This window comes from Polypterus senegalus, chromosome 12, assembly GCF_016835505.1.
Source record: "Polypterus senegalus isolate Bchr_013 chromosome 12, ASM1683550v1, whole genome shotgun sequence".
NCBI lineage: Eukaryota > Metazoa > Chordata > Cladistia > Polypteriformes > Polypteridae > Polypterus > Polypterus senegalus.
In genome coordinates, this window is record NC_053165.1 from 142081570 (window position 1) to 142102707 (window position 21138).

The 21138-nt window shown below is 37.2% G+C and overlaps 1 protein-coding gene across 4 annotated transcripts in view; it reads right to left on the reverse strand.

Moving 5' to 3' along the window:
- Positions 1 to 2127, reverse strand: part of lingo1a (leucine rich repeat and Ig domain containing 1a) — a 141925-nt gene extending 139798 nt beyond the window's left edge. For 2 of the 4 annotated variants that reach the window (XM_039773653.1, XM_039773651.1), the window contains exon 1: positions 1912 to 2127. The gene's annotated coding sequence lies outside the window, so the exon portion shown is untranslated. The other 2 variants (XM_039773654.1, XM_039773652.1) reach the window with 1 other exon arrangement.
- Between the last annotated feature and the right edge of the window lie 19011 nt (positions 2128 to 21138).

Here is a 21138-nt window from a genome sequence, read left to right on the forward strand (position 1 = left end):
AGCATTCTGCTTTTGCATAAAGAAAGGAGTGCTGGTTTATGAAAATTGCTCCATCGATATGTCTACTTATTAAAGCCATTAATTTTAATATATGTAATTCCCAATAATAGCATTTACCATGTATTTATTAAAAGACACACAAACACAACAACTGCTGGCAAAACATAAGCCGTAATCAACATGCATTCAGGAAAGCCAAATTAGCAAGATATTTCAAAAACTAAACACATATTTGATTTGTGATGTTATGCCTCAATACAAAAATCACTACCTCCCTAAAAGACAATTTATTTAGAGTACAATTCATTTTGAATATCACTGTAAGAAGGTACAGAATGCAATTCTTGGTTTAAAAGTAGCTCAGAAATGTTAAAAACTAGATCAAAATATTACATAAATAAAAAATCTCTGCAACTTTAATTGCAACATCAGCAACACAACATATTCAGTACCTGCTAGCATCAACCATCTTGACTGAGGCATAGGGAATCTTATTAAACCTTTTCATGGGCATGTCTCTTCCCATGAATCCTAGCAACATTTCATTACATGAATATTATACTACATAAATAGATATTTACTCTAAGGAATTAGGAGAAATTATGAAGTAAATGTGTAACAGTTAGGGCTGTCACACGACAGAGGAAAGGAAACGTTAAAATCCGAAGAAAAGCAAGGAAACACTATCATTTCTTTGATCAATATATACATACAATATAAAAATATAGAAACATTTTAAATAACCGCTCGTATTTGGGGGTGATTCTGATGATATTCACATTGACGTTAATGCACTTAAAACCCCATTTGATGTTTTCATAGCTAAATTTAGTAAAAAAAAAAAAAAAATAATAATAATAATAATGTCAGCACATCCATTTACACGCTTCTTTAGGAACGAATGGAAACCGAGTTAATGTTCAGCCTGACATTTTAATGTATTAATTCCACCAACCGCATTATACACCAAAACTGTCATTTTCATTCTAGGAGGAAGAAATGCCATGTAATGCAGGTCAGGTGCAATGACTGTCTCTTCCCAAGAAATACGCTCTATTAAATAGCCATCAACTGGTAAATACATTAAGACGTACACCTTAGGACAATAAAGCCCAGTGCTGGCACCTTCTATTATTGTAATTTTATTTAAACAAGCACGCCTTTTTTCTGAAGCTAGTACACTGAAAAAAATCGATTCGTAAATAATAGGATGTGTTTTTTTCCACCTAAAGAGGGCGCAGAATGGTCCTCAGTCACACCAACAGCACCTAGATAAGAGCCATTTCCACCTTACGTGTTTAAAAAAATGAAACAAAATTATACTACTTAATTTTAATGGTATTGTTTGATTTTGGTTAGTTTATCCTTGGTTTATCAAATACAATAAATAAAAATAAATGGCATCTAGAAACGTCCTTATATAAACATATATAATAAAATACTGTAAAAATAGGCTATACACATGCCTTTGATTTATTAATGTATATAGGAAAGGACAGCCCGAAAAGCAGATAGATAGATAGATAGATAGATAGATAGATAGATAGATAGATAGATAGATAGATAGATAGGTTGCATGGATGCTGCGACGCGATAGATATGGAAAAAGAAGACGGCGTTAGCGAGAAGACTCCAGGTTTGTCTAGAAAGCAGCGCTTCATATATGGAAGACCGCGTGACACATCGCCGAATTGTGCCCGCACAGTAGACTAACCTTCATTTTTCTGCTCTTTCGTCCATTCTTTATTTTGATGATGTTCTACAGAAATAGGTAAATCCGGGCGTTGGCGGTAGAATAAATGTGCATGAGTGCTCCAACCTCTGGCTTCATGAAAGGTTAAAATCATTTAATAAGCTAATAAAGACGCGGTCTCTACACGCACGAACTCGCTCACTCGCTGTCTCACTCACCGGGAGCCGCCTGCTGCCAACCTCCCTCGCGCATCACCGCAGGAGAAGCAGTTCCAATCCTGCTGCCGCAAGTCCTTGGATGCCGCCCTCTTCTCGGCGACTCGATCTCGGATTCCTGCGGATCCTTTGCTTTCCAGCAGCTGCCTGGAGGCGGGCTGCGCCGTGTCACTGCCACAAGATCACGGTTACGGCCAGCATCGCTGCTCTCCTGCGAAGTGACTAGCCTTCTTAAGTGAGGCGGGAGAGGGAACGCGAACGAGAGCGCGAAAGCAAAAGACGAGAGACTCCCACGCGCGAGCGCGCGCGCGCAACCTCCACGATGAGCTCGCGCACTCCACTCTGATCAAGTCTACAGCACTTGGTTTGCACTGCTCTGCTTACAAGGTTATTGGTATGTCTTCGTGCTTTTGGGTCTCTGTGAGATAAGGCATGGTATAAGGAGAGAAAGAAAGAAGGTTTCGGGGGCGGCGGTGAAGAATGAGTCTAGTGTGAAACTCCTATTGCGCATTCATTCAAATACTAGGAATGAGGTAAGCGGGATATGGCACGAGATGGCAAGTGTGGCCTTCGCTATCTTTCCTGTCCCTCCGCCACACACGCATCACATACTCGGGGTGGCCCTCCTGCCAAGGGTCTTACCCGACGTCTTCCAGGATGACATTTTTAAACATCACATATATATTACTTCTTGTCTAGATTCTTTCATGATTCTGTGTTGTTTTATATACATTGTACTAGTGATATATTAAAGCAAAGACATTTGTTAGACACTGTCGACTTCCATGAAATATTTCCAAGTAGAACTAAGGATAGGTGAAGTTTGTCTCTGAAGTTTTGGAGTTTTAACGTTGAATCTTTATAATGCTTATTATTTCTCAAGATCAATTGATCTAGCCCATTACTGGTAACTATTTCTGAGTAATTTTAAATGTATCAGCCTTCACAGCTTTTCAGGAGGGATAAGGCAGAATGCAAAGCCCTGAATATACAGATTGATACTGTATAACCGTAATTATTAACCTGCTCTGTCTCTTCAGGAAATGGCAAGATCTTTAACTTTTTTTCTATTTAAAATGAAAGAGAGATAGACCTTCTCTCCTCTCTGAGTTAACAGACATTAAAAAGAGAATTTCAGTCAGTAGTTCTCAGATTACTGTTCAGTCCTAGCTGTTAAGTGATCCACTTGCAATCTATGTAGGCTACCCTGATGATGGCCCAATTATTGCTGGGCCAATAGTAGCAGTCTCATGCCAACTTAGGTGGTGTATTAGGAACCCTGAATTGAAAGTTGTACATGTATATACACTGTATATTAAATATATACAGAATACGTGACAACAGGGTAGTGGGCTGTGCAGCACTGAAATAACAGATGCATTTATGTATAATATATATTTTTTGTTCTGCTTGTCTGTTAATGACAAATATGATTTGAGATTTTTCAGGGAAGGGAGACAGACATTTCAAGGCAAGGTTCTTATACTCAGTAATTAACACTGGTCTTCACTAATATTCTCCTTGCGAAACAAAAACGGTGTACTTTAAAGATATCGTTGTTCTGAGTCTGAGTTTAAGAAATGTGAAAATCTCTACCACAAAAAATTTTCATAAGATCTTGGATTCAGTGAAAAATTATGTTTTAAAAATGTTAATGTTATGCTTGTTTAGTGGAATAAGTATTTTCTGTGCTCAAAATATTGTTTGAAGTATAATCTGAGCTGAAAAATGGCACTTTCTCATTTTTAATGTTTGTTGAAATGGAAATGATCCAAAATCAAGTATTTGCTACACATTTTTTCTCTCAATAAGTATTTCTTTCTATCTTCTTATTCCTTCAAAATAGCCAGGAATTAATATTTATAACGCTAGAAAGACATAATTTTATTTTCTAGAGGATAAAAAGTTGTTTAAATGTTTTTTACAGAAGCATGCAAGGTTGGTTTGATCCATCCATTGTCTTGACCAGGTAAGCCAATGGTAAAAGAATACACACCTTTCCTTTATTGAAAAAAAAAGTGTCCCACAATTTTCTTGGGAATACAAAGGCAGAAAACTTTGAGGGACTAGTATGGGAGATTCTCTCTTCCTGCCTGGCACTTGGGTGCAACATGTCTTTAAAAAATCAATTTCCTATACTCACATTTGGATTTTTTTCCCCTGAGAACATGGAAGTGGTCTCTGGGGAGAGGTTCCACCAAGACATCACTCAAATGTTATAGTGGAAAATTGAGTGAGTCTATGTTAGCAGACATCTGTTAGTTAGATAGATAGATAGATAGATAGATAGATAGATAGATAGATAGATAGATAGATAGATAGATAGATACTTTATTATTAGTTATTCCACCATGAAACATCTTCACAGAGATATAAGAAGAAAAACAATGCCAAGTGACTACCTTTTCCTAGTAATAATCATATCTAAAACAATTATATGTATAAATTATAATTCTGTCAAGTCTAAATAAATAATTGAAAAAATATTTTATTCTCTAAATTAGTGCTTTTTTATTTTAGCCCTCATCTCTCTAAAACTGTATATTATACAGCAATTATGTTGCCAAAGTTGGATTCAGTACCCTCAAATCTATAAAAGAACACCTACCATTTTTTGCAGACAAGTCTGTTTATGCAGGATAGTGACAATGTGTTTTATGTTTGTCAGCAAACACAAGTAAGAATTTTGCTGTTCTTTGGACACATGATAATAATGGCCCTATAAACTTATATACTAATATATATATACGTATATTGAAATACCCATATACCAATATATATTAAAATAAATACCTTCATACTGGCTTATTTTAAATCAGCAGGAAAACAATGCCTTTCTTTTCTTTCTCCTGTACTCCTCCCAAGTGAGCATTGTCTTATTACTCTCCTGACTCTGATATGTTAGGGTGAGGCAGAGCAACCAGCTCCTTTTCATCACAGGCCTAGGAGTACTTCTGGTGCAACTGCACTGTCATCAGGAAGCACTTTTGGGTCAGACCAAACCTAGGATAAGGCAACCTCTAGCTGGCAGCTCGTTTTGGTGGCACCCATTTACCCCAACATGACAGTCCTTTGGACTATAGCTTCCATACTGCAATTCAGGAGTGAAAACAGGACTGGCATCCAGCACACTGGTATACTACACAGTCTTAGGAGGCATTCTGTTCTTGAATGCTGACCAAGAAAGAAAACAACCCCTATCCTGGAAAGGACTCCAATCCATCCCCTTGAACCATCCACTATAATGGCCTTCCAGTCAGGCATGAGACCTTTATCCACACGGAATGCAAATCTGTCCATGTCCTTTATCATATATATATAACACGCTGCTCAGAAATCAAGGGAACTCTTAAATCATACATTGGATCTCTAAGAATGATATACAAGTGGAAAATCTTTACTGACTAATACTGTTTAATTCATTGAGAACAAAATAACAACAGTCAATGGAAACCAAAATCAACAATCCATTGAGGGTTACGTGGTGATGGTCTGTGAGCACAGGTCCCACCAGAGGATGTCAGGCCCTCATGCCACCCTCGCAGAGTTCGTTTCTGAAAGTTTGTTTAGAAATATGCATACATTTTGCAGGGCTCTGGCAGTGCCGCTCCTGTTCCTTCTTGCACAAAGGAACAGATATCAGTCCTGCTGGTGGGTTGATGCCCTTTTACAGCCCTGTCCAGATTTCCTCATGTAAAGGCCAGTATGTTGGTATCTCTTCAATGCTCTTGGGGTTGTGCTGGGATTGCAAAGGCACTTGTGGATGTGCCATCCTGGAGGAACTGGATTACCTGTGCAATCTGAATCAGCTGCAGGTACCGCCTCATGCTACGAGTAGTGACAAGGACACTAGAAAAATGCAAATCTAGAGAAGAATGAGTCAGGAAAAATAAGGAAGAAGCAATTGTCTGTGGCCACCATCTGTAAAACCATTCTCTTTTTGGGGTTGTCTTGCTGTTGCCTTTCCAATGCACCTGTTGTCACTTTGATTTGCACCAAAGTAGGTGAAGCTGATTCACAATCACATATGCTTCCTAAAATCCAATCTTTCAAATCCCTGTCTACTCGGCTTCCCTTGGAGGAACCTGTATGACATCTGACACCCACTAAAGGACATATTCTACTCAGTGAATGACACTTCATTTATTTGGAATCTTTGATGTCCTCTGCTAACAACTTTACTTTTTTCTTGATTCGTTCATATACTATATTGTTTGTTGTGGTGTTTACCATGAAGGGCATTACATTGAATGAAGATTGACAAGCTGATTGATTAAAAGAATACAGTTTGACATTTTTATTAGCTGCTACTCTGCCACACTTACTAGCCTGCTGTGACTTAGGGCTTGAAGGGACAAGGTCAAGTAAATTCCAGTAACTTAGGTCTTTGATACAGCATAAACATACTGTAATTCAGAGGTGAGACACGTCTGTGCCTTGTACCTAGCAACTCTACATATACAGTAAAAGGATTAATGGGGTCTCAAAATTGGCTAGGTAAAGCTATCTGCATCAAGGTTTCTCATACTGACACTTAGAGTCATGCTGGGTGGCATCAGTGCCCACTCTGCTGGATGCTGTTCAATGCAATACCTTATTAACGTTACATCAGTCACTTCCACACCAGAAACTAGTTCCTTTTCTAATCCATTCTGTGATACTGCACAAAATAATGGCCACTGAAGCCGCATCCCACTGTGCAGTGCCTGCAGGGAATGAAAGTTTTTATGGCCAGCTGCACTGAGAACTGTGCTAGTAATGGTGATAGGCATTTATCAAGTTGATCAGATTCCAGTATTTGATTACATCTCATTCCAACCAACTTATATTATTATAAGAACAAATACCAACTAAACAAACTAAAAAATTGCAATTGTTGATATCTGTGAAATGAAAGGTGTGATGTAAATGATCTATTAATTTTGAAGACCTTTGTGCTATTTAAAATATACCTATGATGAAGAGAATTTACTTCTCATCTTCTGTGTGGTATAGCTTGTGCTTATTCCCTAATTTAGACAGTGTTTAATTCCTAGCCTGGTCAATATCAGTGTAAAGTTGCCACATCCCCATTTATTTATGTAGATTTTTGCTGAATACTTCAGTTTCCTCCAACATCCCAAAAGTTTAGGAATACTGATGTAGCATGAAAGAGTGTTTTTGTGTGTCCCGTTCATGTATCATTTTATCCAGGGTTGGCTTGTGTATTGCACTTGATATGTTTTGAAAGGACTGTTGCCATGCTGTCATGTAGAAAGATGCTTCAGAATATTAATTTTATAGATCACAAAAACTCGGAAGAATGACATTGCACAAATTGCTGCCACAAATTCTGGGAATTTTATTTTTTGGAATAATTCTTCAATCCCAAAACCCTCAATTCACTACCTTACAATTACTAAAATTCAGCCTAGTGTGCAATGTGTTTGCTTCTAACATAGCATACAGTATCTTGTATAGTATTCAGATCACTCTGGAGACCTGTTTTTATTCATTAGATAGATAGATAGATAGATAGATAGATAGATAGATAGATAGATAGATAGATAGATAGATACTTTATTAATCCCAAGGGGAAATTCACAATTTACATTAATTGTAAATTAATTACATTACTGTCTGCATTCCACCAGGTAAATATTAGATTCCATATTTTTCTGTAAACCAGTTCTATAAAATAGAACAGTACTGGGTTTAATATTTAGCCATGGGGAAGAATTACATATCTTCTCAGGAAAGGGTTGCTCTCACCCAAAAACAAATTGCTAATTTCTGCCTTTAATTCATTTGCACAATAATCTTTTAATATTTTCCATATTTTATTTTTGGTTTAACTAATATTCTCTCATAATGCACCATACTGAACACAGTAAATAGTAATATACCGTACTTGCTAAGGTACATAAAGAACCAAGAAGGTGTGTCTGGTAGTAGTCTAAAGGTAGGCTAGCTCTCCTTATGTGGTTTACAATCTAGAAGGTTTCCATCTGACTAAGTAATGTAAAGATTCTCCTTACCTGAACTGATCTATCATATACTAGCTGGTGGGTTGTTGCCATTGTGTTGCCCTCACTTTCTAACATTGCACCTCATTTTCACTTTCTTTTGATGCCATTTCTTCCTTTAAGATTATGATAACTTCTAGGAGGTGTCAGTGTTTTCTTGAACCTTATTAGAATTTTGTCATTCCATTCCTTAGATATGCTTGAATTATGCAGTAATGCGCTGCTCTACAGTTAACATGGCCATGATTTGTCTACTATTACAGCACGGTAAGAAGCAGCACAAAGTGAAATTCCCTCTCACAGTTTTGGACATTGAGCTGCTTGCTGGCTCATTGATCATACTCAGTCATTCATAAACTCATTCTGCCTGATCTAAATGACTTGATTTGCTCTCTTTTCTCTGGTGCACATTATTTATGCTGAGTATTGCTCCTGCTTTTGCATTTGATATAGGAAAGGAATAGAGTGTTTGAAATGAAGCTATTTACAGCTAGATTTTCACTGTTCCAGGAGTTGATGATTGCACAGTATTATCTGTTCTGATTTAGTCATGTTATTCCCAAGCTAGAAGAAGGCAACATGTATTTTGAACTGACTTTTCTTTTTCTCCCCATTCGTTCAGTTGTTGCTTTCCACTCTTTGTGAAATTATGTTCTTTGCTTTCCCAACATGGATAGCAACACACAATTTTTTTGTGTAGCTAAGTTGTTTTTGCCAAATGAGCATGATCAAGCTGTAAGTTATTGCCTGTCTCAAATGAATTGCAAAGGGCAAATGTGGCACCAAGGTTACACAGTCCAAGTTTAGGAGACATGAAAGCAAGAAGCCCACACCATTAATTGAAGAGTAGTTTTGCATGCCATTGTGGAAAAATAAGGACACAAAAGGTAAGTAAGATGAATAGGTGTTCTGGAAGATAATTTTGCAATGGACAACTCAGTGAGAGTGAGATAATTAAGTACGGTCAGGAGAATAGCAAAAATCCTCCAGACAGGCTAATTATAACAGCGGTTTACAAGTTTACAATTGGGACCAATGGGAACCTGCTTCTCACTACAAAAGATAAATAGCTCTAAAGTTGCCTTAGACTCTGAATCATTGAAAATAAACACAATGTGTGCAAAGAAAGTCTGCCTACAGAGGGAGCTACAAACTGACCACATGACTTCCTAAAAGATGCTCTTAACTTGGATATTGTACATGCTTGGGTGAGCTGGGGCCTATTAGCCATGGAACTTTGTTGACCAAAGTGACCCTATGGACAACATATCTCTTAAATCCAGGGTGGTGTTTATAGGGTTGTTTCATACTAGAGCCATTCGATTGTAGAGTCTGCAAGTTTTGGTTAAGGCTTTCTGGAATGAAAGTAGAGGGACTGAATGTAATTTCTAGGAGTAGGAATTTCCAGAGACCCTATAATATGATGTTATATTGATAGTTTAGTTACAGTGTATGCTTTGCAAATTATTAGTTACTGAGGTTTAATTTTGTGGTATTGAAATTCCATTTGTTTCTTCTGGCAGATGTTAAAGTTGGATTCATATCCCTGTGGGCACAAACCACAATTTATTACAACTAATTAGCACGACACTCAACTTAATACACCCCATTTTATTTTTTAATAAAGAAAATGGATGTTAAGTTTGTCAGCATTCAACACAGGACGACAGAGAATGTTCAATTACAGTATATAACACACACATACTCTGGTAAATAACCTGACCTTTGCTCTGGGTAAGTCCTTACAAGATGAGTTATTTTGTTTACAGAAGGACTATCACCTAATAATTAACCTTAAATTGTTTCATATTTAAAGTACTTTTGAATATGCAAATCATACATTTAGAATTCTGGGTGCCATATACATGTTTGTTATAATGAGATGAATGTATTTTGGAGGGACTGTTTAGCCTCTAAACATCAGGGCAGATCCCTTTTCAGTGTCTTCTATAGGATAACCACCTAATAACATGTAGCATTTGTGTGGGCACATGTTTATGACTGAGTGGCAAGCAGTTTCATACCAAATACATTTTTAAGAAGATTCAGAAACTGAAAATAAAATAGGAGAAAACTAATGCAAACACCCTTCATATAAAGGACCATACAACATAAGTTATAGAAAAGCTATAAACCTTTCTGATGTATGCAGAAAGGCCAATATACAATATTGGATACTTTTGGAATTACAGATTCTACAGAAAATTAAATCAATTTTAGCATGTTTGCAATATTTTTTTTCATTTTTGCATTTCTTGAAATTATTTGTTTATATTTTACTCAGTTTTTGTCTATTCTATTTCTCTTCTTTCACATTTCTTTCACACTTGTTTCCAGTAACTCTTTCCAGTTGCAGTAATGCACATTAACCTATATGTCACACAGCAGTCATTATTGCATTTAAACTTGAGAGATTTTGGATATCCCCTGTATGAAGTTTAAATTAAAATTATTAAAGACTTGCATTTGATCAAGAATATTGAACTAAAAGCTTAAGAATTTCTGGTTTCTTATTCCTGCTCTCTGTAGAATACAATTTTTGTTTTGTACCCTCAAGAAGGTTTGCATGCTTGCACAACCCTTGTATGTTTTTTGGTTTCTTTCAAAAGTCTTAGCTTGAAGCACATATTTTTTGGGAAAATACATATGTGTTGGTCATATGGGTATAATGAACAGCAGTCAGACAATGAGTTGTATTAACTATTTCAGAAACCTATTTCTTTGTGGTGAATTGTATTTATAAACCCAGTGACCTGAGATTAAATCTGCCACCCTATCTAGATTAGATTAGATTATTTTATTATAAAAGCACATTTAAAACAACAGAGGTTGCACCATAGTGCTGTACAAAAAAGCATTAAAATAAACACAATACAAACAATCATGCAAAAGCAGATAAAACAGCCAATTATAACCTCCACCACAATCCCATCATACACAGTGAAATACAGAAGAAAACAAGTAGGTCTTAAGCAGACTTTTAAAAACTTCGATAGAGAATGAAGACCTGATATGCAGAGGCAAGTCATTCCAAAGCCTAGAAAAGTTTTAATGTATGTGTCTGTATTTGTGTGTCCATCCAGTTGCTAGGGTTAAAAAGAAAAAATAAAAATATGTAAAACATGGAGAAGACAGTAAAAACAAAATCTAAAATAATAATAAAAATACCAAATAAGGGTTTAAAAATAAGAAAATTGGTTTGTGAAGGTGAATTGGGTCAGATCCTGGATCGTCAGCGGCATGAACATATCCCAGACAGGAGGTCACCCAGCAGGAATACCAGGTGGAGATGCAGGAAAAACCATCCCTTGAATTATTCAAGAGATGTAAATATAGTGGAATGTCAATAAAAGATTGCACTTTCCTCCACCCTGTAACTACTATAAGCAGGAGGGTGCTATTGAGGCCCCTCCAGGCCAATCTGGTTCTTGGGTAAAAATAGGTAAGCAGTCTGACAATGATAACCTGGAGTCACAAAAGGGAGCTCTAGGCAGACTACCCCAGGAATGTTGTAGTGCTAGGCCTGACCCAGAGGTAGTTCAGAGGATACCAGGAGTGACCTCTGAAATAGTCCAAAGTTCACATTTAAAAGAGGCCAGTAACCACTGCTTCGTTGGAATCGGCTAACATATAGATGAGAGTTCACTTGCCAGGAGGATGAAGAAGGCAAGAGGTGGAAGAAGAGTAGAAGGTGAAGCTTTACTGCCCTATTTGCTGTGTTTAAGAGATTGGATGTGTATTATTATACCAGACCAAGTGGACAACACATGCACAAAAAAATGTGGACTATGTTAATTATATAAACTTCAACCTGTCTTAGATGGATACCAAAGTTGCTTACTATTATTATTAATAGATACCTGTATCTCAAGCTGAAAAGAAAATGGATTTAAAGGTTTTCTGAGCAAGAGTTTAAAATGTCAGAATTCTTAGATTTGTAAACCTTGGATTGCAAGAAAAAAATTTTGTGGTATGCCAACAAGAACAACTAATTAGATTTTTAACATTAGTATTAAAGGGATTTTTTACAGTTATATTTATGTGCACGCAAGAAAGAATAAAAGAAAAATTCATACTTTAATTATGTATAGGAGATGTAGTCTACAGTAAGCTGTTTACCGTCAGAATGGGATATGGGCTCTGCCCCAGCCTCTCTTTTTATGTGCCATTTGCCCATGATTTGCCCTACCTCTGTCTGTTGCTAAGCAGCACTAATGGGAGAGGCAAGCTCACCAGAGCTCTTTGTTCTAGCATTGTGCATATAGTCCATTTATGAAAACTTCAACTTCAATGCTTGCAGGTTGAATATTTTATCAACGTATTTAGTATTTTGACCTTTTGCTTGTCTCATTGTTTATGCATTTTTGTCTGGCTTTTTTGTTTGTTTGTTTTTGTTTGTTTTTACTCTTCTCTTTATGTCTTGCATGCCTTTTGTGTTTAGACCATGAACCTTTTTTACGTTTTTTTAAGTCACCTCTTTTGGGTGAAAGTTTTGATGTGCATATTAAAGTTAGCTTATAATGCAGCAGTTCTTTCAAAGACAACACTTTGCTTTTCATCATCTTCGCTGGACTGCTCCTACATAGAAGGGGGCCCACACATATTAGGTAACTGACTCTGTGTGCTGCACACTGCCTGACGATGTTTACAGAGACACTGTTGCTGAATTTAGCAAACATCTGACAGTTATGAACTTGAACAAAGTTGTATTGCTTGGATTATTCAAATAAATGTGAAAAAAGTATAGTATACAGTTTCCATATTTGCTTAATAATTTCACAGTATTATTAAATTATAGTGTTATCCCCTGAGTAATGCCACTGCCTCACAGATGCCCTGGGTTCAAATCCGGTATCTGTATGTTGTCCATGTTGAGGTGGTACATTATTCCTTTGTCTGCCTGAGTTTTCCTCCTACATCCCCAAAGATATAAAGATCAGGGGCCTCATGGATAACGCCGTGCGTAGAATTCGCACTATAACATGACATAAGCACAAAAGCCGAAATGTGCTTACGTACAGAAAATTCCAGATGCAGGAATCTGTGCGTACTCCAACTTTCGCGTTCTTCTGCTCCATAAATCCCGATCAGCGTGAAAACTAACGCATGTGCATGCACCTTCTGTCCCGCCCCGTCTCCTCCCAGAATTACGCCTCTTTGAATATGCCTAATCGCCACACAATCAGCTCTGTAATAGACGTTAAGCCATCTGTAAGCTTACAATGACGATTCTTCAAAACTTTTAAGGAACATTGAAATATCTTCATAGTATGTTTTTAATTATTCTATCTGTCTATCTTTCCAGTGTCGCGTCACCCTCAGCAAATATACAGTGCGAGGCAGAAACAATACGTGAACTTGCTAGCGCTGCGGCACAGTGTCCTCACATGTTTAAATATTAACAATACAGATTATTTAAATGAAGTTAAAGTTGTATCTGTATAATATAATCAACATATTTTGCTGCATTTCATCTTAAAAATGATATCGTCATCATATGTAAATATGTGCTTTATAAAGTGGCGCAGGTTGTGCAATATTATAACTGTAGTGCAATTTTACAGTGGGGTGATTGTACTTATAAGTACAAACAGTTCTACAAGGAGCAATTAATTGAGTGCGTTTATAGTTCTTGGGATGAAACTGTTTCTGAACCGCGAGGTCTGTACAGGAAAGGCTTTAAAACGTTTTGCTGTGGTTGAGACAGCATATGCTTGATGCTGTATACAGATAATTCTCTTTCCGATCAGTTGCTGCTGTGATTCACACTCAGATACAGTGATATAAATACTCCGAGTGGTGCAGTGAGAGTAATATGGAAAAAGATGATCCGCTGTGGCAACTCCTAACGGGAGCAGCTGAAAGAAGAAGAAGAAGAAGGTGCAGTGAGAGTAACAACGCTAAAGCAGTTATGGTATTTGGAATACTATGGCTATTCCCTGGATCATTATATTTTTACAAGTTAATTACAATCAGATGCATTACACTAATAAACAATATGCAGTTAGTTTCAGTGTATTTATAAAGCCGTGTCAGGAAAATAAAGAGTAACCACACAGGAACAGTAGCACTGCTTTGACGTTGGGTGCCGCCAGACTGCAAAACTGAGCGGAGAACTTGCATATGACAAGGTATGAGGTACCGTGGAAAAGTGCGTGGCTTTACGCCAAGTTTAGGTTTTATATAAAGCTATTTGAATATGGAAAAGTTCTGACGCAACATTTCTGTGCGTACGCACCGTTTATACATGAGGCCCCAGGTGATTCTAAATGGGGCAAATCCATGTGTGTACGATTTTGCCCTGCAAAGGAGTTAACACACTGTCCAGGTCTGTCCAAATAGGCTCTGACCATATGACTCTAAATTACATTAAAATGTATGAGAATTAATTTCAGTTTTAATTTTGTTCTTCCCTTGCCAGAAAATGCATAATAAGAACCAAAACAGTATTACAATTTTTTTACCATAATACATTAATATTTATTAATATCATGGCCCTACAGAACTGTAATCTTGCATCTCAGAAAATAGAGATCAGCTGACACATGATGAACACTTATTCCTAATGTTAATTAATTAAAGTCAACTTTCTTGATGCTTTAAATTTGCCATTGTCAGGCTTTTATTGAAGAAATGAGATTCATTTCTCAAATGTACTTAAAGATTAAACCTAATTCAAACGCACCACTTCTTTCTGAAGTCCTTAACATAGTAGCTTCACTACTCCAGTCACAGTTGGAACACTTAAATCTTTTTGAAAAGTTCTGATCTGGCATTTGCTCTGTTTACAGCACAGACACAGCTTAAACTTTTATTATTGTGAACTATATGCAGAATTATGCTGTTAGATTTTAAGCAAATCTTGGAAACTACTGAACACACCATTCCTTAACACAGGCTTGAGAAATATGGCCAAGTTATTATGAGCTAATTTTATGCAGTTTAGTTCATTTTCAGCAAATAATTTTCATCATGCCTAGAAATATTAAACATACTTCATCACTTCTTTTTCAAATTCAATATAGCTTTCACTTTGATGTATATGTTGATGAAATTCAGTTGTTCATTTAAACTTAATTATATTTCAGCAATTGTAGCTTTAATTAATTTTCTCAGCTGAGTTCAAATATTGGATGAATTATATTTTACTTGTTCTTAAAACTGAAAAAAGAAGATCTACTAGTAGTTGTGAATTAATGGATGCGCTAACAAGATAATGTTAACTTTTAATGCACAAGGACTCAATATTAGTTTTGCCAAATCTTCAGGCACCATAAGTGTTATTTTTGATAATGACCTAATCTATACATTATCCAAGCCAAAACCTGCTTTTTCTATGTGACATACTATTGGAAGACTATGGCTTTTTCTCTCCTCACAAGACAAAGTTAGTTCATGTACTTAAATAGGTAAAACTGAAAGCTACAATGCTTTATTCACAAGCTGTTCAAATTGTTCTCTTTTCAGACTTCTATTAGTTCAAAAATGCTGCAACAAGGAACACAACTGCAGGCACAATGTATGACCATATTACTTCATTAGCTTCTACTTAAATTTATGGCTAATTTTAAAATATTCCTAATAACACACATTATTTAAACAACTTTGGTCCCTGTAACTTAAAAGAACTTACTTGCATCCATAGCATAAGTTGCAGTCACAACACATGGCCTTCTGAAAATGTCAATGTGATAATTAGATTACCTACGAGGTATAGGCTTTAGTTATTTCACCCCGAAAGTCTGCATACTAGTGTAAGGGATGCCCCGTGTTTCTCAGCATTTAGATCCAGATGAAAAACATAATCAGGTTGATTATTAGGATTTTCATACTACAAAACTCTGCCCATCACATCACGCCATCTTTTTCAGCACCATCTATCCTTTGTCTGAACACTTGCAATCAGATTTCAGGGTTATAAGAGTTGCAGCCCAGTGTGGCAACACTGAGTGCAAGGCAAAAATGTGATTGCTAGTGTGTCAGAGTCTCTGTTGTTTTGGTTTTTTTTTTAATAAGACTACTACAGTCATCATTTCCAGCTGTTGTCCATTGTCCATTCATCATTGCCTTTCTTGGGTATCCTGTTGTGATGCCTGGTGCTACTGGTTCCTTGACAAGTGCTCCAACATATGGTAGGGCAAGAAGGACAGCTAACCAAAGCTGCTTACTCAAAACAATTGTAAGCCTCTCTCAAGAAAAGGCTTGGTCTTAGAACTCATGGAAATGGACTGATGATACTCAAGTCCTAAAGAGCAAAGGTTATCATATGAAATTTGACAGATTAATTAGGAAATTTAAAAATCAATCAAGAATTTTCTGAGATGGATGATTGAAAAATGTTTAACAGGTGTCATGGGCTGTGTTGAATGGAACAAAAAAGTTAAATAAACATAAAATACCCTTGAGTCAAGGCTAAAACATTGGAGCATGACAACAGCAGAACAACAGGAAAAGAGGTTTAAGTTTCAGTGCACAGATAGCTCTACAGCTGAACATTGTTCTGCACCTTTATGTTCAGCTTCCAATAAATACAACCAGGCATTTACTTTTTGTACATTTCCCTCTGATGCAGAAACCCAATCTAAATGGATCATCACTATCCAGAGAGAGAGAGCTTTACAGTTAGTCCCCATACTCGAGTTTGTCGCTGGCAATTTTGAAAAGAAGATTTGCGCGAGCCAGGGTCTGGAACAGGGCAACAACTGTTGAGGAAGGGACTGTACTGCATTGTTTGAGTGGAAAAATTTCTACTTTCAAGACCATGGGTATGGGAGAAGAGAAAGCGACCGACAGAGGATGACACACCGGGTGAGCAGGAGGATGATAATCCTTGAGGACCACGACTAAGCTACAGCTCCATATCCAGCAGTTGTCAACCCTCCACTTGATGAAAACATGTCTCTCAGAGAGGGGATCATCCAGCTGAGGAAACAAATGAAACCGCTACAATGAAGCAGTGGTTTGGCATTTACCATTTTGCTGGCTCAGATAGAGACATTCACGTTTTTACAAGATAAGATATCCAGCAGACTTATGTCATTATTTATTGTTACATCGGAGTGGAGCACCACAATGGATAAATTCTCTGCTGTTTACATGGCTCTTTGAGGTGGCTCACTATGTTTAAAAGGACTGCTTGCCTTTCGTTGCACTAGTTGGAAAGCATGTGAAGCTGTGTACAGTTGCTGTTTTTATAGATGCACCTGTTATTGATGATGTAATGCCAGCTACTACTTTTGGTGACTTATCCCTGGCTGATATAACTTGTCTAGTGCCATTGCAATATTAAGCTTACATACATATTTACCTGTCTCTGAATATAGTTTAATAACTAATTATTGAAATTCTGTTTTTATAAAGAATCCTAATGTAATCACATATTTGTCCCATGTAAGTTCTTAGTGGACACAAGTTTTCAACACATCCAGATCTTGCCTTCGTAAAAGTTTGAAGCCCTTCTCCTTTTTAGCTCCTGATGTTTGGCACAACGTTTGAATAATACAACTTACGTTGTTTACCATAAGTCCGGAAAAATCTTGAAGCGATCAGGAGAAAAACGACATAGTTCATTTTGATATTAGCACCAGAAGAGCAGCAGCTGGCAGAAACAGAAGAGAGTGTGCATATAGCCTATTAACCCAAACAATGCCTATTTAGGTTTAGAAAGTATGAGAAAAAATATGGCTAAATAAAGACTGGAGGATTGGTTAAGAGAGTAATATTATTTAAAGACAGAAAAGAAAGGCAAAATCTCAATATCAGTGCAACATGTTGTGAAACGTTTTTATTTTTTAGTTATAATTGATTGAATTATAGAGGCTGTACGTGAAATGCAGGGGTGTTTTACCTCTGACCTCCAGGCCATATACAGCCCACAAGAAAGTTTGATCTGGCCCTCCAGGCAATTCAATAATTTAATACAAAAGTGCAACTCAGAAAAAATATATAGATGGCAATTACTTTCTCCCTGAAATAAAATTAAATAATATTAATAAATGGCTAAATACCAGTTCAGGTCAGAGTGAAGGCAACAGGCTTATCATTGAGTATCATCAATGGCACATCATGGTGTCAGTCAAGAAAAGAAAGGTAGATGTTTTATATTGAGTTTTTAAAGAGAGCTGGTCAAATGATTACTTTTTTGTAGACGTAAAAGGCAAGTCAATGAGTCTAGTTTGTGGGTACATGCTCACAATGATGAGAAAGGCCAATCTGGGGCATCATTACAGCTGGAAATATGCTAAACTGGATGAGTTGAAAGGACAGATGTACTTGGATAAAGTTAATGCTCTTCAGTAGAGTTTGGATGCCCAACAAGCCTCTTTCACAAGACCGCATTCTGACAGGGACATGTAATGCAGGCAAGTTTTGTAGTAAGCAAGCTAACTGCTAAGAAGCTGAAACCTCATTCAGAAGGAGAATTTGTGAAGGAGTGTCACTGCTGCACAGCTGCTAGCACTAGACAAAATAAAATTGTTCTAAAGTGTCAGCTTGTATCGAAGAATCGTTGCAGAGCGTATTACTGATATGGCACAAGATATTGAAAACTCACTGAGGAACACCGCAAGAAATTTCCTGATTTTTTTTCTCTGGCCAGTGATGAAACAACAGACATAACAAATACTGCAATATTAACCATTTTTGTGCAAGAGATTACTGCTGATTTTGATACAACAGAGGAATTGCTGTCTTTGCAAGCCATGCATGGCACTACTAAAGATGATGATTTGTTTGAGCAAGTTGTTTTAGCTATTAGCAAATTTCAACTAACATTTGAAAAATTATGCGGCCTGGCCTACAAAAGGGATTGACAGCATTAGTCTGAGTCTCAGTCTCAATCCAAGTGATTTAGTTGTATGCTACTGTATACATCATGAAGGCCTGAGTGCACATTCCCTGAAGCTCAACAATGTAATACCAACTGTCATTTCCATTATAAATTTAATCAAAAGCACAGGTCTAAACAGCTGGCAGTTCACGGAGCTAATCGGTGAGCTTGAGTCGGAGTATTGAGATCTGGTCTATCATTGTGAGGTGCAAGGGCCGAGTCGCACCAATATGTTCACACGGTTTTACAAACTGATGAAAGAATTAAAAGAGTTCATGGAGATGAAGGGAAAGCGATTTGTGATTTGTTATTTGGCCTTCATGGTGGAAATTACAAAGTAGCTGTCAGGGGTGAATTTCAAGTTTCAAGGTCCCAACCAGCTTCTGAGCTCTCTGTTTTCAAATATGAAATCATTTGAAGTGAAAAGCTATGGCAAGTGGAAGAGCTGTGGCAAGTGAAAGAGGGTAACACTGTCCATTTTTCTACTGTGCAAGAACAAAAGCCTGCTATGATATCTGAATATGCAGGTGAGTGTGCCAAACACCTTCAGGTTTTTGATGAGAGGTGTTAGGACATTAAAAGATAAACAAAAGGAACTGTACATATTTGTTATGCCATTTAATGTGGAACCAGCTGATGTACCTGACAATATGAAACATGAAATCATTGATCTGCAAAGCAATAATGAGCTCAAAGCTAGGTACAACAACCATCCTCTGCTTGAGTTCTATAAACTGTATATACGTCCTGAGCAATTTTCCATCCTGAGGAGACATGCTCTGAAATTTCCATCTATGTTTGGGACATCCTACTCCTGTGAGCAGTTCTTTTCAAAACTGACTCTTGCAAAGACTCGGTTCTGCTCAAGACTGACTGACCAAAACCTGGAAAATCAGCTGTGAGAAGCATCATAATCAGTGCTATCTGACATCAGACGCCTCCTCTAAGACAAGCAGTTCAAATATAGAGGTTAGTGTAATATGTGTTCAGTAATTTAGTATGGCCCTTGAAGGATGTCATAAGAAATAAAATGGCCCTTGATAACAACAACAACAACATTTATTTATATAGCACATTTTCATACAAACAGTAGCTCAAAGTGCTTTACGTATTAAAGAATAGAAAAATGAAAGACATAATTATAAAAAATAAATCAACATTAACATCGAATAAGAGTAAGGTTCAATGGCCAGGGGACAGAAAAACAAAAACTCCAGACGGCTGGAGAAAAATAAAATCTGTAGGGATTCCAGACCATGATACCGCCCAGTCCCCTCTGGGCATTCTACCTAACATAAATGAAACAGTCCTCTTTGGATTTAGGGTTCTCACGGAAGGGCTTGATGATGATGATGGTTACGTAGACTTCTTCCTTTTAATCCGTCCATCATTGTTGGAGCATCATGAAGCTTTGAGTAGGTGGAGGTGGCGCAGGCCACCACCACAAAGAAACCGGAAAAAGAAACAGAAAAGAGTTCCTCACACTTGATTAAATAGATAAGATGTAAGCTTATTGGACTTTGTATTACATTAATTTAAGACAAAACGTTTTAACATTAATTTAGCAGAGACTGGTCTTAGATGTTTAGGTGATTTAGTGTCAGCTGACAGGTTTCATGGAACTTTAAAGCAGGGTTGAGGATATAAACTAGAGGATGACACCGGCCTACAACAGGTGACAGGTACCTCCCACTAACCTCACACTAATTTACTTACTCCAGAACGCTGTTAGTTGAAGTTTTTGTTTTCCTCCTCTCCACATTTGTCAAAGTGTATTCCTCTACCAACTGCTGTTCATTAAAATACATATTTGTGATAAAATTTGCTTGGCTATTATTTAATTTCTAGACAAAGTACCATTTGTTGTCCAGGCATAAATAAAAGGAGGAAAACTGTCTTTTGGAAATGTAATATTGCTAACCACAGCCTATGATGAGACAAAAAATGTATTCTTCCTATAATTCAGCAAGACAATACATTTTTTATTAAAACTGACGCTTGTGTTTTGAAGAGGGGAGCTGAACGCACCCCAAAGAGACGCAGTCGCTCCTCCGAAACCCCCTCTTAAATGGTGATACAATGGGAAACAAATACAGTTTTTTTACCTCTTCTTTGCTCAGTCAGCTGCTGGTTTGCTGCTGCTGCCGTGCCACATCATCTGCATCTCACACAGCGCTTTGAACATTTAAAAGCCTGTTCAGCAGCTATCCTTTTGACTCACTGCCTTGTCTCTCTTCTCCCCCAGACATCCTCTGCTCCTGTTGGGGGTCCCGCTCCAAATGTGCACCCCTATGAAGTGTAAAATTTTCTGTTCTTTTAATTGAGAGACAGAACCGTCCCCTCTGACTACACACGGAGCTCGATTCACTCCTGAAAGAGACTTATGTTTGTTTGAAG